Here is a 22329-nt window from a genome sequence, read left to right on the forward strand (position 1 = left end):
AAAGGGTACCCGAGCCGTATGCAATATCTACAGACCGAAACATAAAATGGTTACACATGCTGACAGACCTGCATAAGCAATTAGAAATATCGTATCACAGTGCAAGAAGTACGTGTGCATCATTGTTCACTTACCGAAAAGAATAATCATATTCTGCGAAATAATAAAATGCAGTTATAACATTCAATCGAACAATCGAACATGTGACAATAATCGTAGAAACATAGAATATCAGCCTAAGCAGTTTCAGCCCATAATCGTCTTTTTCATTTTCACATATCTCTGTAAGATATACATACAACACTGCAAATTTAACACGGAGATGATGAGATGACTATGTTCAATAAATTTTTCATTTTCACTTCGTTTTTTACTTCACGATCCTATTTTAGGGCCCACTAACATAGAGAAATGACGGATAGGGTTCGGGAGTTCGAGTGTATTTCGCTCGTTCGAACGTTTTTCACTCGAGCGAAAGACTTATCAATTCTGAATGCCATCTAGCGCTGCCCGTGCGAACAATTTGCCGCTCGAGCGAAAAACACTCATTGCAGTACTCTAGTTACTAATACAACTTAGTTGTCAAACTGAAAACTTCGTCACCATGTAAACCTCAATTAAAAAAGAGCAAATACAGGGTATCCCCGATGGCGCACTGGCAGCGTCTTTGCCTTGTAGTCAAGGGGTCCCGGGTTCGATGCCCGGTGGAGGCACATAGTGGTTCGGATCCCACTTTAAACTGTAGGTTCAGTCCTGATTAGCCTTACTGTGGATAAAGTCGACTTAAACACCAAATCAATCAATCAAAGAGCAAATACCAGTGTGTGAATGTCATAAATCGTTATTTTTTCATTTAGGATTGTGATTTTAAAAAAAATATTTAAAAAAAATAATAACTGTTGCAGTTTGTTACAAATATTATTTGTTCCAAGTATAAGAACGACCCAGCAGATCTTGGATTTGATGTTGTTAGCCTATACCACTAAAATATCTAAAAGCAAAATATCTAAGGTGGTATAGTGCAGTAATATTTTACAAAAGTCGTGTTGAATCACTAGACTACAAGGAAAGTCCACTACTATAGTATAGCGTCCAAAAGATTATCGTTTGGCCCAAGCTGGATTGATAGTAATCTGATTTCTACACGCTACACGTTTAAGGGGCTCATTCTGGTGAGAGCTTTTCACAAGGCCTCAAAACAACGTGGACCACTCGTTTTTTTAGAATACACTTTCGTAAGCAGGTGCGAACCAATTATGCCAATCATTGAACCAACCAAGAAAGGCATTTTTTACATACTTAGATGTGGAAAATTCGTTTTCTACTGTATTGTTAGATTTGCAGTGGAGAAGCAGGTTTTTGGAATACCTATGTTCCCTTGCAAGCAGATTTGTTTAATGCCTCTGTTCTTCCCAACTTCCTTGGTAGCAGGTTTGTAGAATACATCTGTTCTTTTTTCCCGACTTTCTTGAAAACAGGTTTCTAGAATTTCTGTTCTTACCGGCTTCCTTTGAAGCAGATTTATGGAATACCTCTGTTCTTTCCGACTTCCTTCGAAGCAGATTTGTAGAATACCTCTGTTCTCTATCTCTGACTTTCTTGAAAACGGGTTTCTGGAATTTCTGTTCTTCCCTACTTCCTTGAAAATAGATTTTTCGAATACCTCTGTTCTTTCCGACTTCCTTGGAAGCAGATTTGTAGAATACCTCAGTTCTTTTTCCCGACTTTCTTGAAAACAGGTTTCTAGAATTCCTGTTCTTTCCGACTTCCTTGGAAGCAGATTTATGGAATACCTCTGTTCTTTCCAACTTCCTTGGAAGCAGATTTATGAAATTCCTCTGTTCTTTCCGACTTGCTTGGAAGCATATATTTGTGTAATGTCTCCGTTCTTTCCGACTTCCCTGGAAGCAGATTTATGGAATACCTCTGTTCTTTCCGACTTCCTTGGAAACAGATTTGTAGAATACCTCTGTTCTTTTTCCCGACTTTCTTGAAAAGAGGTTTCTAGAATTCCTGTTCTTCCCGACTTCCTTGGAAGCAGATTTATGGAATACCTCTGTTCTTTCCGACTTGCTTGGAAGCATATATTTGTGTAATGTCTCCGTTCTTTCCGACTTCCCTGGAAGCAGATTTATGGAATACCTCTGTTCTTTCCGACTTCCTTGGAAGCAGATTTGTGGAATACCTCTGTTCTTCCCAACTTCCTCGAAAACAGATTTATGGAATACCTCTGTTCTTTCCGACTTCCTTGGAAGCAGATTTATGGAATACCTCTGTTCTTTTCGACTTCCTTGGAAGCAGATTTGTGGAATACCTCTGTTCTTCCCGACGTCCTTGGAAGCAAATTTGTGGAATTCCTCTGTTCTTTCCTACCTCCTTGGAAGCAGATTTATGGAATACCTCTGTTCTTCCCGACGTCCTTGGAAGCAAATTTGTGGAATTCCTCTGTTCTTTCCTACTTCCTTGAAAGCAGATTTATGGAATACCTCTGTTCTTTCCGACTTCCTTGGAAGCAGATTTATAAAATACCTCTGTTCTTTCCGACTTCCTTGGAAGCAGATTTGTGGAATACCTCTGTTCTTCCCGACTTCCTTGGAAACAGATTTATGGAATACCTCTGTTCTTTCCGACTTCCTTGGAAGCAGATTTATGGAATACCTCTGTTCTTTTCGACTTCCTTGGAAGCAGATTTGTGGAATACCTCTGTTCTTCCCGACGTCCTTGGAAGCAAATTTGTGGAATTCCTCTGTTCTTTCCTACCTCCTTGGAAGCAGATTTATGGAATACCTCTGTTCTTCCCGACGTCCTTGGAAGCAAATTTGTGGAATTCCTCTCTTCTTTCCTACTTCCTTGGAAGCAGATTTGTGGAATACCTCTGTTCTTCCCGACGTCCTTGGAAGCAAATTTGTGGAATTCCTCTGTTCTTTCCTACTTCCTTCGAAGCAGGTTTCTGGAATACTTGTGTTCTTCCCGGTCCCTTCGGTTCGCTTGCAAAGGTTGAGTCGACGTTGAATAATCGAAGGACAAAATAACAAAGTGACAACGCCCTCTCAACTCTATACTTAGGCATGGAGTAAGAAAGGCATGGACCGCTTTGGAAACACCTCTGTTTATCTAACGCGCCCGTTGTCTACAGTAGTCGTCACAAGTAGTGATTCTAGTCTCCAAAGATGGAGACCTGAAATATCTACATAGGCAACATAAAAGACATTCCTGTCGCATTTTGCCACTTGAGACACTAATATCGTAGGGTTGGTACCGTAACAACGTTTCCAAAATCGAGAACGAGACACACTTCTGTAAAATCTAGACGATACCGAGGCCTAGTGTCCTAGGAGGTTTCTCGGTCGAGACTTTGTAGTAGTATTGCAAAATTTTGCCCATAACAGATTTACTTTAATATCCGCCTCATTATTGAACAATGCTGTTGATTGCAAAATGTGTGTTATAACCTGCAACAAAAGTTAACAAACAAACCGTCATTATCAGTGTTATAATACACATTTTGCAATCAACAGCATTGTTCTATTACATGTAGTTTCCGAGCTATGTTTTTGTAATGGTAAAATCGCCATTTTCGAGAGTTCGTAGCTCCGAAACAAGGCGTCAAACAGAAAATGTTATCGGGGAAAGTAGTTTGCCTCGATGACCTCCATATGCTGTGAAGCGTTTGTGCTGTGACACCCTGTATATGTTGTTTACACTGTATTTCGAGATCCGAGATATTCTCAACTCGAAGCTCGTCTTGTCTCGCCTCGATACCATCACTAGCCCTGGCGTAACTCTCAACCTCTGCGGAATATTAACACAGCGCTACAGCGCCAGGTGTCCCGAGTTCGAATCCCGGCTTCGGCCTGGGCGTTCTTTATGGGTGTCCCTTGTTCATCATATCATCACTCATCCTCATCGTTGTGTTCAGCCTAAAATGGAAGAAAAGCGACGCTAAATAACAAGGGTCTCGCAGATGGCGCAGTGGTAGCGTCATCGCCTTGTAATCAAGGGGTCCCGGTAGAGGCACATACTAGTTCGGATCCTACTTTAAACTGTAGGTCCAGTCCCAATTAGCCATACTGTCCATAAAGTGGACTTAAAATACCAAATCAATCAAAATCAATAACACAAATCAAATCACACTCCTAACTTCTTTTCTGCAACGAGAAAATTCTCACTCAGGATGACCGGCTGCAGGAATTGAACCAACAGCCTCTCTTCATCTTGGTCAGCGTAAGGAGAAGAAAATTGGTAAAGGAAGGCAAGAGAATTATTATTCTCGAGTTCTCCTCACGCGGTGTTTGATGTCGCCATTTCCTTCCTCTATATCATGATTGTAAGGGGATGGCAGTAAAATATATTACCTTCAGGGGAAGGGCCGGTGTGGACTTCGCCTCCAGAGGGTAAACAGCTGTAAAGTGAAAAAAGAGAGAAACTTGGTGCGAAGGTGGACGGAGGGCGGGAGGGAGAGAGGAGGGATTTTTCCGTTTATTGGAGATAATAAAAAAGTAGCCGGACCCAGGACGAGGATGCATTGAACGCTGAACTTGCAACGTGCTTCTTTGCTTTAGTAGAGTTCTACGAGAACTTCTGATGGGTCTCGTCCAGACCAGTATATAGTTTATTCCCGACATTTTCCCAACCTAGGGTCCGCGGAAGAGGCAGGCGTTCACTTTTTACGTTACTAATCAGGAACAGCTGGAAAAAATAGTACCCCTGTGTCCGTCCGCCCGTCTGAGAAGCTGTAAAGACAAAGTGTTGCGGAGGGATAGAGCTATCAAGACGTATTGCTCGGTTGAGAGAATGAGAAAATAATAAGTTTTCCCGGTGGATAATGATACGTCTGCGCAACAACAATCAAGTCGATTATATGGCAGCAATCGATCCCGTCGATATCGTGGAAACCGTCAATTTTCGCTACCATCCAACTATACCGTAAAAACAATGATCGTGACCGTTTTTTAAAAGTATTACCGACTATTACATAGTTAACCTAATTAATGTAATTTTAATGATTCAGTTTTTAAAAATATATTTATTTTGTAGACAACTGTCATTTTTAATAATGAAATATTCAAATTTAAATAAAAAATACAGTTGCGTCCCGTTTTTGCAGATTAAATTGTAACAGTAGAATATTGAAAATCTTACGGTAACTGCTAACACTGTATGAAGTGCTAGCTAAAGTTCGGGTTTTTAAGTCCACTTTATGCACAGGAAGGCTGATCGGGACTGGACCTATAGTTTTAAAGTGCGAGTCGAAATACTATGTGCATCGAACCCGCTACCTCTTGACTGCAAGGCGACGACGTTACCACTACGCCATCAGGAAAGCCCCTGCTGGCTTAACATGACAAATTATTTTCATTGGCACTTCCGTCTGTCTGTGGGGGTCACGCAATTGGAAGTCAAAAATGTATCCACATTATTAAAGCTACAATATCTCCGCAACTACAAATATGAAAATTGGTGATTTGGATGAACTGTGAATTATCGGCTTGATTGAATATACGTCTTCTAGATTTAACAATCGAAAGCAATCGATACATATCGATTAGTCAGAAACTACCAAAGATCCAAAGATGAAATTCGGTGGACAGAAACATCTGTCTAATAATATTCTAACGTGATAAAAGTACGAGTGCCAGTCAGCCTTCAGTAGGTGACAATCGAGAGTCATCAATTTGTCATATTTGTTTAATTATAATTATTGATATCTCGGCAGTAAATACAACATGTAAGTTGGTGTACCGTGTAATTATTGCATCACAACATGGTCCTTTTCTATATTAGTGTTTCTTCATATTTAATGTTATTGTTGTTTAATTTCACTGTATTTCTGAATGCAGATTTCTGTAATGGCTAGTTATAGAGATGGACTGTAGAAGCAAGCTGAAGTAGCCAGTATTTACTGGGCATTTTTGGAAGGGGTTGTAATTTGACACTTCATCTTTTCTGATGCTCTTTTTCCGCATCAATCAATCAATGAGATTTCTGCTTAATGATTTTGTGAATACGTCGAACTCCACAAAACCAAATCCCTGTGTCTTTCCAGGTTTTACCGGCAATAGTGCTGCCAAACTTTTGAAAATAGTCTCTAAGCTTATCTTCCTCCATATCATTGTTCAAGCCACCTACGAATAATTTCTTAACTGTTGCTCCTGTTCCTGACTATCTTAGGTCTTTGGTTCGATTTTTCTGCCATAAACAATTTCCTAAACTCCTTAGACTCTTTCTTTACAATCAAAGTACCTTGCTCATTCAGTGCCGTAACGTATGATACTTCTCGTATTTCCTTCCCTTTTTTTTCAACTGCATATGTCACATCTCAAACTGTGAAGTTCTGGCCTCATTCTTGCAAATGCAAAGCGATGCCCGACTTTTAATGAAGTCACGTCACATAATGAAATCTCCAAAACAGTCGTTAAAGATCACAAACCTGTGTTTAATCGTTAGGTCTTGATGCTAACTGTGAGGTTCATTTCCCCTTGAGACTCAATATTTCCTGCCGCAAGTGCTATTTTCATCGATTTCCTGCTAACTTTATTTCCATCTTTTTCCAATTCTAGCGCCTGTTCATGCGAAACTGTCGACATTCTAGTCCCAATGTCACAAAAAGGGGTTCCACTATATTGTTAATTTTACAAACCAGCAGTGGTTCGTTGTCCTCGTTGAAAGACTTGCATGAATTCTTGACTTCAGCATTTCCGTTGTCCCAACCCCCACCGCCATTCATCAGCATTAGATGACGCAGATGTTTATTCAGAATTTTACTTCTGGGGAGTATAAGTTCATATTTAGGAAGTTGATGTGTAAATTGAGAGCCAAAGTAACCATAAATTGGCCCTTTGCGTAAAACTTTCAATTTTTTAAAAGTTATCAAGACCACTGCATGTAAATGTACTGCAATTCGTGTAAAGTAATTTAAATTGTTCTGTATGTGCAAGTACTGCAGGACATACTAGTGAAACAATATTGTACTATATGATGGGGACATTTTGAACGGTGTTAAAACAAAATGGCGCCTTGTAGACCCTTCGACGAAGATTGTCGTCCGTTGCCCTCTCTTTTAAATCCTGTTTCCTTTTTAATACCATCTTCTCCATCTTCCTAATCCCCTTTTCTTTCTCTTTTCTTATTCTTCTTCGAAATCTGCAGCTTCAATCCTCAACTTTATCTCTTTCATTTTTTTCCCCTCTTCCTGTCGTGCTCCATATTTCAGCTAATTTCTTCGTGACTTCCTCCTCCCCTCTCCAAGGCTGTTTTTTTCTGTCTTACTATGTCTGATATTTTAATTCTGCATCTCTTTCTCCTTTCTTTCTCCCTCTGCGTTACGGTCTTGACATGAAAAAGATATTTTCTCGGCACTGGTTGATTTTAGCTGCGGACGTTGGGGGGTCAGAAGGGGGCGAGGGGGCGGGAAGCAGGACGATTGTTGGAGAAATTGAGGAATCTCCTCTGATGCATGAGGGTGAAATGCAGTGTTGCAAGCTCTCTTGAAAATGACATATTTATTTTGCTTTAAAAACGTTCGGTAGGCTATAGGAATGCACTAGAGATGGCCAGATTCGGATCCAAGATAAATAATTGATCCGAGTACCAGATTTTCCCTTCTGGATCCGACTACCTGATTTTTTGTTCGGGATGTGGGTAGGTACCTGATTTTCGGTTCCGGGTATCCAAATTTCGATTCCGGATTCGGGTATTCGAATTTCGGTATCGGATCAGGGTGCTGGATTTTCACTTCTGGATCCGGGTACAGAAATTTCGGTACCGGATCCGGTTACCTGAATTTCGGTACTGGATCCAGGTATCCGATATTTGGTTTTTAATCTAGTTCTTACCAACCTGGATATTCTATGAATCGGGTAACCCTGATCCGAAATTCCTATACTCTATCCCGGAAATCTCTGGAGCGAGGCCGCACATAGGGTAGAGAACACTACTTAGCTACGTCACTTCATAATCCTAATCACTAGAATTAGGCTATCTGCAATTATTGGAGCTGTAGGAGGTCTATATCAACCCTCATTACGAAAAATTATAGCTTTCTCATCAATTAACCACATATCATGAATTGTCCTGAGAATAACGTCAGAAGATAATACCTGATTGACATATCTATTCGTATACATTCTAATAAACTCTTCCGCCATTTTATTATTCTCAAGGAATAAATCATATTATATCCCACAACTTTTCATTGTATCCTGACCAATAAAAAAAAATATCCCTTTTCATTTCAATGCTCTCATTAGGAGGTCTCGTACCACTATTAGGATTCCTACCAAAATGAATAGTAATTATCCAAATAACCAATTTTAAGCAACTAATAATAATTACTATTCTAATTAGTATATCATTAATAACCCTTATTATGTACGCACTTCATATACGGCGATACTAATCTTCTATCTAGCTGGACACTGTGGCCGAGTGGTTAGCACATTGCGCTGCGACGCCAAAGGTCCCGGGGTCGAATCCCGGTCGGGCTTGGTTGTTTGTGAATGTCCATTCATCAATTTCATCACTCATCCCCATCTTCGCAAATTAGCCAAGAGGTACAAAACGCGAAGTAAAATAAACTAAATCAATCAATCATAATCATCTGTCTATATTTATAAAAATGGATATATGTGTGTGGCTGTGTGTGTGTGTGGGGGGGGGGGGTATATACTATGTTTGAACTCTCGAACGCCTGGAACAATTTCAACCAAACTTGGTACACGTATCACTTGCAATCTGGAAAGAATACTTTTGGGGTAAGACACCCCTGCCACCCCTAGCGCCCTTTGCTAAGTTATCACTAGGGCTACGATTTGTATGAACTAAAAATTACCAAAATATGCAAAATAAAATATGCTCTTATGACCTAAAATTTTACAAGATATGCACTATAATTTGAAAAATATGCCCTGATAACTAGACTATTTCAAACATCATTATCTAACTTATGCTGAAATATTTTCATATACGTACATACTAATTTTAGTTTACTGTATGTGCCCTAATGATTTGAAATGCACAATGAATACTTTCTGTAAATTTTCAATTAAAAATGAAAAAGATTTTGCCGCAGTCCAAAAAGAAGAACCTCGAGTGAACATGGAAGTAACAACGAATCCACTTGGAAAATGACAGGATATTTCTTGAAAAAGCGAAAATACGTTGAACATGACCGAAAATCCATCAAAATATGCTTTATTACGTAGAAATGGCCAAATATGCCAAAATATGCCCAATTGTAACACTGTTAATAAAACATTAAAATGCTGACGAAGGCAAACTTTTGTAGTATAAAAAATATACATAAAAAGGTAACGTTTCCACCCTCTAACATGGTCTTCCTCAGACGAAAGTTCACAATAAATTTATTGTGAAGTTTCGTTTTTATGTATATTTTTATACTATGAAAGTTTGCCTTCGTCAGCATTTTAATGATTTATCAAAATATGCCCTTAAAAAGCACCTTCATTCAATTTGTTTCTTCACAATATGAATTTCTATACCAAAAAAAATGCTAAGTAATACAAATCCTATATATATTACGTCATCTACGTGTTTAAAATAGTCTACGTGTAGAATGTAGACTATCGTTGTTTACGCGTAGACGCACATCACATCATAAGTCATGCTCATCTTAGCAATTAGCCAAAAGTGGCGAAGAAAGATATACAAATCAATCAATGAAGTTTGGCAGAAGCCAATAAGACTGTGAGCCCCCGCGTAGCTGAACGGTTAACGCTCTCGCTTCTGGTCCCTTCCCTCCCTCCTTGGTTTAGTGTTCCTTAAAAACAGCAAATATATAAGACTGACTACTAAAACCAGAAAACGTAATCCCCCTTACAAAAATCGTCGCTCAGGTGGCAGCACAGATACAAATACTAAATAGTATCCATGCTGTGATAGAATGGTGCTGATCACACACGCCTTCACAATGGCCAAGATCGGGAATATGTGCGATCTTACCTCCACAGGCTGAAACTTGACTTTTTCACCTGTACAATTATGTTCCCGGTGCCGTAAAGATAGGTCCAACACTTTTTCTCGCCTAGGTCAGGCTAGATAGGAACCTTCTCCCTGCATGTTTCAAGTTCACGGATTTGAACAAATCCCATATTTATTTAAGCTCACGTCCCACTGCGTTTATTTATAATGTAGCGGGAAGGTTAAAAAATAATAAAGCTATTGTTTGCTCTTAAAAGCTGTTGTTAATACTGTACACTGACCACTTTTAGGTTAAATTAATCGTGGTATCATTACGAAAGTGTATTTACCAACCGTTTCCGGCGTGTGTGGAATATTTACTCTTCATTACCGTTTGAGACAAATTTAAACATTTCATTTCACCTGACAACGCGCGAGCGCACGTTCCATTGCACCTCATCGGGCACTCTGCGGCCTATGAGAAGCTCCTGTTAGGCAGATGAGTCGGAAACGGGGCGCTGGTGTTGTTACGTGTTTACTTGGTACCTGGAAAGAGAAATAGAATTTCAGCTACCATCACATGTTTGTGCATCATTTGGTCACATAATTTACCCACAAACGAGAAGAATGAATTAAGAAATTTCTTGGTTTATTCTCGTGGACGTGTTGCTTGTAGCTGGTTTCATTTTAGTTTCCATCTGGCGCCACTAGATGGCAGAGGCGTCGCAACATCAAGCCCGCCCCGTGTGGAGAATTCTATGCAGAGAAGTATTTTTCTATCTTCAGTAATAATTGTGTTAAATGTCGTGAATGAGGTAGGAGAAAAATGTGTACACATGTGGGCGAATTGTAAGTTCTAAATTCGCTTGGTTCAGGCTTTAGTGTGGACACAATTCAATCGTAAAAGTGCGAATATGAGTAAAAGGTGTGCTGCACGGTGAAGAATTGGAGGAAATGCCATAATTCCCTCCAGTACAAAGGTGTAAACTATAAGTTGATTTAGTTAATTTCACTTCGCTTTTCTCACACTATTGGCTAATCGCAACGATGGTGATGAATAGTGATGAGAGCAGATGGATGAAGGAACCATCACAAGCACCCGTGGCCTACACAAAGCAACGTCCAGGTTCCCAAGTCCATTTTCTAGCCAGGTACAAGGTAAAGCCATCGTATTACTTTCCAATAATATAAGATCTCGTCTTCATAAAAGCAGTGACGATTACTTGTACATTAAAGTATTGCGTGTATATTGTGTGTATACGGAGCTCAGTGCCATCGTCACGATTAACCTAGAGGTTCAAAATGAACTGGAAATAAAAAAAGAGCATTTATTACCAGTGTTTGGAAGTAACAAGTTGGAGTTACGGTAACAGTCACTAGTTATTTTTTCAAATGAGTAACTGTACCTAGTTAAAGTAAAGGTAAAGTAAAGTTCCCCGTGCATGGCTATAGCACAGTGCCATAAAGGCACATTGAGGGGATGTGGGACTTTCTCGATCTCTGCCGTTTTGGAGGTGATGTGATCAACACCATGCTCCTCCGTCTTTACAACCACAGGATTACCTCAGGCACGCTTTGACTTGAGGCCGGGTGAGCCCCAGAGCCGTTTTATGCGCAGAAAGAGGCCGGTAAAATTCCGACCTTGGATCACCCACGCCGGCAATCGAACACGGGTCTCCCGCGTGGTAACCAGACGCTCTGCCGACTTTTTTTTTTTTTTTTAAAAAAAAGGAATACCCCTTTGTTAAATTTTTCTCAGTTTTCACATTTGTTAATTTTCACTAACTTCTCTGTTTTCTCATCGTGGACAAAAGACAAACATCCATGTCATAGCCGGGATTCGAACCCTGGACCCCTATCATCGTAGCGCGCTGTGTTAACCACTCCGCCACGGAGGTTGACATACTGGACCACTTCGGCTCTCAAATGTACCTAGTTACTTTTTGTGATGATCTCCTGTAATTCAGTTACTTTTTAAAATGAGTAACTGCAAGTAGTTACTTTTTGAAATGAGTAACTGTTATTTTTTAAATGGGTAACAATAACAGCTCAAATACTTTTTGAAATGCGTAACTATATCTCTGTTACTTTTTTAAATGCGTTGATAACTCTAACTGTATCTCAGTTACATTTTCAGACAACATGTAACCAGTGGCGACGATTAGGGGGGGGGGGGGTAGTTGCCCCATCACTTTTCTCCACTTTTGCCCCCGCACTATGCTAAATCTTATCTACAAAGGGAAATGTACTGTCTCCCCCCCAGTTTTGGCACCTTGCCCCCCCACCCCCGGTTTTGGAACCCAATCGCCGCCACTAGAAATGGCCATAATACTATTCGCTAACAAAAGAAGGAAAATGTTAATACTCGTAAATTCTTTCTGGGAAATTTTTCAGTGACGTATTTTTTTCAAGTTTAAAGATTCGTTTTGAATTTTCTTGTATTATTTTAATGATTAAACATATGAGGTTTATTATAATTTAATGAACATTAATGTTAACTACAGATGGTTACATGCAAAAAAAATATATATATGCTATCTGTAGTTCGTGAATGCAACATGCACTATAATTTATATCGTATCTAGATTACAATAACTGCACAATTATCGTACAGGTGCTTTTTAAAGTAATGGTAACTGTAACTGAGTTATATTTCAAAATGAGTTACTATAACTCCTTTCCTTTTGAAAAGTAACTATGCAAATTCCGTTGATTACGTCAACTGCAATGTGGAGGTTTATCCAGATTTTACAGTGAAAAGTAAAGTCAGTTGGAATCACTGTTCAAGATGCATGAAAAGGGGTTATTCCGCCGGGAGGGACGGAGTGTGACAAGAAACCGACAGCTCCATTACTGTCCCCAAGGAGTTAGCTGCGTCCCCAGGGCGTGGTCACCGACACAGAAGCCTCTGGATTCTCTTACAGGAATGGACGGGAAGACGAGAGAGAGAGGGAAGGGGAGGGGGATCTTCCAAGAAGCAGGTTCTGAAAGCATATTGCGAGAAGTAGGTTTTCTATGACGTAAAATGTTTTCATAATTCTGCTGTAAAAATAATTGTCGTTGACGAAGCAATGTCAGCCGTCAACTTTCACTGACGGGCATTAAATATTCACGATTTAGACAAGGTTTGGCATAGTCTCGTCTCGTCTCGTCTCGATGTATGAACAGTCGTCTCGTTCTCGTCTCGAGTAGAAAAATATATAGTGTAAGCACCATATACAGCAATCTACATGACACCGCACAAACATCGTATATCTAGTTTTGACGCTAAAAACTGAAAAGCTTATTTTAGCCTGAACATATGCAACCAGGCTGACAATTGTTCCCACCAGAGTGCCTTTGTAATTGTATATACTATAAACAAAATATATGACTTACCTATAAATATTCATGTAGATAGACGGCACGTTATGTGAAGTTTTCAAATACCAAAATCTCGGTCTCGCCTCGAAAAGTCTCAAAGGTTCTGGTCTTGTTCCTGTTTTTTTTTTTTTTATTTTCAAGCTCGTCTCGGGACACATCTCTATCCACAACTCGTGAAAGCAACGATGTTTATATTTCGCACTTATCATTTTATATACGTAAGTTTTTTTGGCACATTTGATATTGGTCTATGTTCGCCTGTATCGATATATCGGCTCCAAAAGCTCTGCTTGCTGAGCTTGCGTTATTCCCGAAAATAGCCGAGCTCAACCGAAAGCAGAAGGATATATTGCCACCAAAAACTACGAGTAAAGAATATTTGTCTTCATGAACACGTAAACAAGATCGCGAATATAAAAATAATTCTTAGTCATAAAATAACTAAAATAAGTTATTATCATTGTTCTAAATTCCATATATATATATATATATATATATATATATATATATATATATATATATATATCATTTTATATTACAATTTATTTTAGATTTCGCGACTTGTAAAACGCGTAAAAAAATGGATATTGGGAGTTCGGGCGAGATGGTAAAGGGCGGGGGTTTGTGTTTCCAGTAAGTGAAATGTCTGCACCCCCGTGAAGAGTTTCCCCAGGGAGGGAGGGAAGATTCAACGGACCTTGGTCTGCACCCTGTGTCCAGCTCGGTCCAGCTCAAATTACGTCAAAAGTGTTGACCGCACCAGTGTTTGCAACTGCTAAATTATTTACACAGTAATTCAAGTGAGCTGTTTCACAAATTTTACAACCACATTCAATAAATTGACTGCTTTTGAATAAAACTTGGGGTGAAAATAAAGCTATCTAAAAAGAACTCTCTACTGATATTTACACAGCACAATTAAATCGTATACATTGTACATATTATGAACACAAGAACATGTTTTAAGTTTTATTATTATGACACAAGTGGTGCTCCCAGGATTTTTTGTAGTAGTCTCCTCATTTTGTCATCTTTTCCTGCCTTTGACTTTCCTTTCCATAGGAATACTGGGCCAAAGGGGGGGCCAACCCTCCCCCGGCCCCGGACACGCCTCTGTATTTCACTTTATTACTTAAATATTATGTATATACTCTTTCTGCTGTAATGATTCTGATTCCATCGCTTAATTTCTATCTCCAAACTGATATATCTTTCCTTCCCATGATGAATAAAATTAAGGAAATAGGTTGGTATCACTTTCGGTCGTTTCAGAGATTTCCAAAGTGATCTTGCGTGGATGCTTTCCAGTTGTGGAAAGAGCGTGGGAGTCAGTAGCGTACGCAGGATTTCATCAAGGGGGGTGTTATTTCGAAAACTTTCTACAAATTCACATTACCATCGTTTTATTATACTTTAATTAATTAATAATAATAATAATAAATTAATAATTCTTATAATTAATTAATTAATTAGTTTAATTACTACTAATAATTACTACTAATGCAGCTGCTTTTTATGAAAGAAATAGAACAAAATTACATTTCTTTTGTTTCTTTGCTACAAAATAATTGTCTAGTCATTTGTATATGATAAGTGAGACATTTTAAGTGTGAAGAAAATCCATAAAAACAAGCAAATATATTAAATTTATTGAAATAATCGAAATATAAAACATATTCAAGGAGCCGCGCTGGTCTAGTCTGACAACTTCGTTGGATATCCGGGTTCGATTCCCGGAATTGGTTGGAATTTATCCAGCCTTGTATCCCCACCCAGCCTCATAGCAATGGGTACCTGAGAGCAACCCTGGGGGATGAAGGCTGCCGGAGCATGGTGCTGATCACATCACCTGCAAAATAGTTCGAGATCGAGAATCTTTGGGACCCACCACACCACTACGTGTGCCTTCATGGCACGGTGCTATATGCATGGGGGAATTTACATTACCTTTACCTATGGAACTCGCCCAGGATGATGATGAAGCGCGAGAATACATGTTACTAAATTCCACTGAGTCTATGTTTTCGTTGAAAAGTAAGTTTATAGACATTCCAACACATTTATCACTTCTAGGTGATTCACAAAGCACTTCTTCAACATTATTTAATGACGTGGATGTAGACTCAGCATCACTTGAGAGTTCACAAGGGGATGTGAAATCAGTACCGGGAAGAACGTTTGCAATAAGGTCGGCACACTGCGAGGAAGCAAGGAATTTTCACAATTCTCGCAAGTGTCACTGCGCGACTTTTTGCAAAAAAAATTGCAAAATTGAACTTTGCGGCCGCTTAGATTGTGTTTGGAATGTTGTGTTTTTCTTCATGCTGCATGGGAATAATAATTCAAATTATTATTATTATTATTATTACTACTGTCGCAGATCTTTGACTGATAAATTAGCCATTTTTATTTTTTTCTACAGCATTTTCCATAATATTTCAATAGCCCAAGGGGGGGGGTTTAAACCCGGTAACCCCCCTTGCGTACGCCACTGGTGGGAGTGTCTTCACGTTTTGAGAACCTTGAGGACCTAAGATTTGTTGAATTGTTCGATAGCGGGAAATTTCCTATATATGTAAAGGAGTTTGGAATTTATTGTGGTGAGTACATCGTCTATGCATGTGTTTCTTTGGTTTGAAATGAAATTTTTAAAGTTTGTGTTTAACTTTTTATTTTAATGTTTGACTCCGAATGCGATTTTTAGGGTGCCCACAAATCCTAAATTACAATCACGCAGTGTAAATTAAATAAATGAGTTATTTTACCTAAATCCGTTTGGTCACCGTTTGCCCACATTAAAAAATAATGAACAAATAAAAGTACTAATAAATAAATAAGAAATTACGTACCCCTTTAGTCGTATGCGGAAAGTTCGCATATGTAAGACGTTTACTACCATACGAATAACGTTACCTGGAATTTCGAAAGTAAATGTGACGTTTGAGGATCATATGGTTTATTTTTAGAACCGTCATTTTATTATGATATTTTGACAAATCCAGCGACCGGGCCAATGAGGCTATAAACCTTTAATCCCCCTCTTGGCGTGCCATTGTACTACATGTTTTGTTGTACTGAAACGTTGCTTGCCTCCTTCGTAAGACTACGCTTCGCTACTGTACAATACTGTATACTCAGGGCCTTACAGATGGTGCAGTGGTAGCGTCGTCGCCTTGTAATCAAGGGGTCCCGGGTTCGATACCCGGTGAAGGCACATAGTGGTTCGGATCCCACTTTAAACTGTAGGTCCAGTCTCGATTAGCCTCTCTGTGCATAAAGTGGACTTAAAACAACAAATCAATCAACAATACTGTATACTCTATCCCGGGAATCTCTGGAGCCAGATCGCGCATAGCGGTAGATAAGGGGAGAAAGGAAGTGGGCGAAGCGAAGCAGTGCACGCTGCAAGCGGTCGCTTTACCCATCCACGTAATCCCGTTCCTTCGCACGTGTTCATTGGTCGAGCCCTATCCTTGCACAGAGACTGCTTCCTTCGCCCGCTCCACAGATTCCCCGGACAGAGTTTACTCTAGCTCATGCTGATTGTCTGAGTTGCCCAACCAACCTTCCTTGTTTCAGGCATCAGCTGTAACCCTATCCGGGGAGGGGTGCACCATGCAAGGGATGAAGATAAATTGTATACATCCTTTTCCTGCCTGAACCTGACCAAGACTTGACATGTTGCTTCGTTAGCCTGTGGCGCAGAATAACCACGCCTGCCACCATAAAATGATTTCCACATGTTCTGTGGTTCCACGCTTTTATGCAGCGAGGTTAGAAGCGATCACATATAAAAAAAAGCAAGAGGCTTCCTGTAAACCGACCCACTTAAAGCACCAAGGTTCCAGAGAGTCTGAGGGTCCAATTCCCCTCGTGCACGTGTGTGGTGGTTTGTCGTCTGGCAGTTCCTGTCAGCTAAGAAGAGGGAACGGAGGACAAAAAATATCATAAACAATATTTAACTGTCTCGCTGTTAGCGCATTGGAAGAGGAAAGGGATTAGTTACTACGGTAGCATGGCCACTGTTTCCAAACAAGATACGAGAACGAGAGTTTTATAACGACGAGACCTAGAACGAGACACACGTCAAAATCGAGATATGACCTAGACCAGTGGCGGTCTCTGCCTATTCGCACAGTCTCACGTGCACACCCAAATACGTTTCTAATGCGATTAATTTTATTGTACTCATTCGTTGAATGGCATCTCTTTCAAGAACCAAGTGCTTTCAAGCCACTTCACCTTCCATTTGCTTCCATGATTCACCAGCGTTTCTACATGCAGCAAGGCTTTTTTTTTTTCATCATAGTTGTATTTCTTGCACAAAAATTATTTGACAGGATTGGTGTCTATGAGCTAGAATACAGTTTGGTGCACACCCAGAGGTTCAGACTCCCAGTCACCACAGACCTAGACTACCTGGAAATATATCTTAGTCTTATTTATTCAAGTTTTTCAGTTTCATACTTTTCTTCTCTGAACATACGGATCGAGGTTTTTCAATGTATTCCACGATAGCCACTTTGCACTCTATATTGCACGACACACATTCGCACACTAAAATAAAAAGCCTCCCCGATGACGTAGTGCTAACGTCGTCACCGTGTAACTCAGGGGTTCCTGATTCGATACCCGGTGGAGGCACATAGTGATTCGGATCCTATTTAAGATGTAGGTTCAGTCCCAATTGACCTATCCGTATATAAAATTGACCTAAAGCAAAGCAGCAACCTTGGTGCCAGCATCCTATGATACAGCTTTTTGTCCAATGAAATATCTATAGACAGTGGCGCATGAAGATGGGTCAATTATGACCCCACCCGAATTTGGCGGAGGGCTTAAAGTAACACCTAAATCCTTTGATTCGAATTATATCCCATGTACTCCATAAAATAATTATATAGGCGCAAGTTCTGTCGTTTTTAGTACCTAAAAGCAAGATTTTTCTGTTATCTACAATATCCCCCTATCCAAAAGCCTCAAAATTGTCGTCAGCCTACATAGTTCTACTTACCTCATTTGACCTCTGCTCTTGGACATCTTTATAAGGAAGTAAGAACTGTTTAAACTGAAGGAAAAACCATAAAATGAAGCCCAAAGGTTTATCTCTTCCGTAATTATACATATTTTAAAAACATGTTCAAAACTAACTTGAGGCTACCTCCGTAGCTGTTAGCACAGCGCGCCACGTCAGGGTTGCCGGGTTCGAATCGCTGCCTGAGCATGGGTGTTCTTTGTGAGTGTGCCTTCATCATATCATCAGTCATACTCATCGTCGGTATTGGCCAAAAGTGGCAGAAAAGTGACACAAAATATCCTAATTCAATCAATCAATCAAAACTAGTTTGAAAGTAGACATCATTTTTAAAAACCAAAATTAATTTCTGCATATTTGTAATTTTTTTGGCAGTGCAAGGTTATGATAATTTTAAAAAATTCAGAGCTATGTTGCTGTTCTAAAATAGAATGGCCCAAGTTTATAAACACATATATAATATGTATTATCTAATATATAAAAGTGATTGTATGTATGTATGTATGTATGTGTGTTTGTTCCAGCATGACTCTCGAGCGCCTGGAGCGATTTGGAACACGTATCATTTGCAATCTTGAAAGAAATACTGTGGGGGTAAGACACCCCTGGCACCCCTAGGGGTGGGGGTAGGAGGGGGTGACATGTAAAAATAATCGAAAACGACCGATATTAGTGTGGAATCCATAGTTTTCGGGGTCGCTAAGATGAATAGTGACACTCCCAATGCTGTTCAACTCCAAGTTAATTTTACACTATAGTTAGAATTCATTATATTCCTATCTAATAGAAGATTGGGATAAATAAATACCCGGGAAACGCCGGATAATCAGCTAGTATGTTATATAATCACCTTGTTAACCGAACACGAAGAAATAGTTTAATAGTCTTAGGTAGCCACGAGACTATTGCCAATATCTAGACAACAGCGAAAGCAAGGCACACGAAGATTCTAGAAGGGATTTTAAGCGGATGCAATTCTTCAGAATGTGCAATATCATTTTTGAAAGGAGAGAAAATTTTCAAAATCTGTTTCACTGGCGTCGGCCTAAGGTCCAACCGAGATGTAACAGGCATACTGTTAAAATTTAACGGTAGAATAAAGCAAATTTTACAGTATCTTCTCGAAGTGTGCCATCTCAAACGCAAACGTTTAATTTGCAGAGAGGAAATATCAATGCTAGGTATCCCTATTCCACGAAAATACGTGACGTTATGAGCAACTCGTTATTTTGGGGAATTCGAATGGGCATTGATTTTGTGAAGTAATTTAGTCTTCAATTATTATTTTTTTGTATTTACAATTCGTAATGTGCATTACGCTGTGAATAAAGGTGCAAACAAATAACCAAGAGTATTTCCTTCATTCCAGATCAGAACACGGACACCCTGACAGACAAGGTCTACATGGTGGCACCACTGCTACCCCGTGAATGATAGGGTCCCTGTGGGGACGTATGCTGCAAAGGTAAGTGAAGATTTAACGTTCTTCGATCGTTTCTCTTTATTTCTCTTCAGGGGATGATGGGAAAGTAATGGTAATTCGCGTCAGGTCAATTGGAAGTACGTGAGATGGCATTTGTCGAAAGATAACCATACTTCAGATCGGTTTTTTGAAACAAATCGACAATGTATGTGTGTTGTGTGTGTGTGTGTGTGTGTGTGTGTGTGTGTGTGTGTGTGTGTGTGTGTGTGTGTGTGTGTACACATGAAAATGTAGTGTAGACATATATTTGAAAATATTATCAATGTTTAGAATGCTAGTAACATAAGTAAAATCTGGTTTTGGCCGCCATCTTGAAACTCGTGAACGAATTTCAACTCGAAAGCGTTACCCTAGTCAAAATGTTGTGCTTTGGATACGTAGTCTTCTCTTAAATTGCGCATTACTATAGTATAAAGTTTTATTGGAACACTGAGGCCTAAGGAACAGTGTTGCCCACAGGGGGATTCATGACGCGCCTGCCTCATGGATTTTTTTTTTGGGGGGGGGACAAAATTTTATGGTTCAGCTACCAATTCCATATATCTTCACACAAAAAGGGAGGGATCGTTCTTTTGATTGACTTGTTATTGATTTTTAGTTATGGTTATTATGCACAGTTTTTCTACCTACCTGTGGATGATCGCGCCATTGCGGTTAATATAAACACCACTTCTTATGCCTTTAGAATCTGTTTGGAAAGGGGGGGGGACGTGCAGTTTCCGCAGTGAGCCTGAGCAGTTTTGTACGTTTTGTGTTAGTAAACCTGAGATCACCAACGTTTAAACGTACAATAACGTACGTTCGTGTATGGCTGATGAGCATAGGCGCCGACTCCATGGGGCTTGGGGGGCTCGAGCCCCCCCCAATGTTAACGATGTGGGGGCAGAGCCCCCAAATAATTTTGCTTAAGAGGATCTAATGTATTATTTTGCTTCTCTTGTAAAGTTTAGTCTGAATTGTGCCACATGAACTTAACTTTAAATACACATTTGAAATGTTCTAGACCATCAATTTGGGGGTCTGAGACCGCTAAACCATCAACTTTTTTTTGGGGGGGGGCTATGACCAGAGACAGCAAAATACATGACTTATTACTGTATACTAAGTATGTAATTATGAGTTTTGTTAACATTTTTACTAAAAAGAGTTTCAGAAGACAATGTGCATGAACTTGGCTCTCACATGAGTTTGGTTTGAGTTGTTGTTTTAAGTCCACTTTATGCACATTAAAGCTAATCGGGACTGGACCTACGGTTTAAAGTGGGATCCGAACCACTTGTGCCTCCCGGTATCGAACCCGGGACCCCTTGATTACAAGGCGACGACGCTACCACTGCGCCATGGGGGAGGCTCTGGCTCTCACATGACATTCAGAACGAGATCATTGATATATTAGGGAGATCTGTTTTGCTCTCCGTGGTAGCAGATATTAAAAGTCGGGAATATTTTGCTATTATGGTTGACGAAACTTATCCATCCGTGGACAATTAATATTCTGCATTCGAACTGTGAATAAAAATTTTGATATTTTTGAGGAATTTGTGGGCTTTTATGAGATTCCTAACTCTGAGGCCAAAACTTAAAAAAGGGAGAGAATGAGTCATTCATTAATTTATTTCAGTGATCAGAGCCCCCCAATAATTTTGACAAGTCGGCGCCTTGCGCTCTGTAAATATAGTCCGGAGAAAATAAGTTTTTCCTACGCCACCTTGAAACGCTCCGACCGAATTCCTTTAGAAAATACGTCAATTATTGCGACTCGTAAACTTTCAAATATCCTACACACGACCCATTTGTTAAGGGCGATGATTTGTTTTCGTTACTTTCAAGGGGGGGAGGAGCTGTATTAATTTCAATTTAGAGGAGAGGTGATATGGAATCCTGCTTCCGGATTCGTCGTCGAGAGATTTGTATGTTGGAAATCTCTCGCTAATTGTTCTACAACAGTACTGGGGCGAAATCTCACTCCTACAGGGAACAGACGTTCAGCTAATGGATTGTTTACCTGGAACGGGAATGTCGCTCCCGTTTCTCTTCCAGGAACGATGAAGGATGAGCGAGAGAGGAGGATCGATGTTTGATGTGCGGTTCCGCTGTGTGTTTGCTAGACCTCCATCTCGGCAGAAGATAAAACGACGACATTGGTCGGGGAGGGGTGAGGGAGGAGGTAATTGAAGTAACGTGTTTGGAGCAGAGGAGAGGAATTGGTGTTGATGCTTGTCTCTTTGTTGTCTGACAAAGTGTAGCGACTGATGGAAGATCGAAGGAAAGAATTGGCCAGAGTTTGTCTCTTTGCTCGCGAGATGACGCAGCCTTCGCTTCCGTACTCTTGTTCCAACAATTAATTTAAGTTTTTTCTCAAGATTGTGTTTGAATAACCAGTTTTTAATTATTATAGTTTTTCTCTCAAACAGATATACTAATCGATTTATCTTCATAATAGAAAGGTCTGTATAAATACTTACTTTTCCGCATTGAATTTAAAAAACGTTCCATTTAATAAAAATTGCAAATGGCCCTTTTGTCGTTA

General features: G+C 39.7%; 1 protein-coding gene across 2 annotated transcripts in view; it reads left to right on the forward strand.

Moving 5' to 3' along the window:
- The window catches only part of LOC145987852 (uncharacterized), a 291669-nt gene that overhangs the window by 20379 nt on the left and 248961 nt on the right, over positions 1-22329 (forward strand). For both annotated transcript variants that reach the window (XM_083122598.1, XM_083122599.1), the window contains exon 2: positions 19686-19781. The gene's annotated coding sequence lies outside the window, so the exon portion shown is untranslated. The remainder of the gene's footprint in view (positions 1-19685; positions 19782-22329) is intronic.

Source organism: Lepisma saccharinum, chromosome 5 (genome assembly GCF_977018435.1).
Source record: "Lepisma saccharinum chromosome 5, izLepSacc3.1, whole genome shotgun sequence".
In the NCBI taxonomy this organism is placed as follows: domain Eukaryota; kingdom Metazoa; phylum Arthropoda; class Insecta; order Zygentoma; family Lepismatidae; genus Lepisma; species Lepisma saccharinum.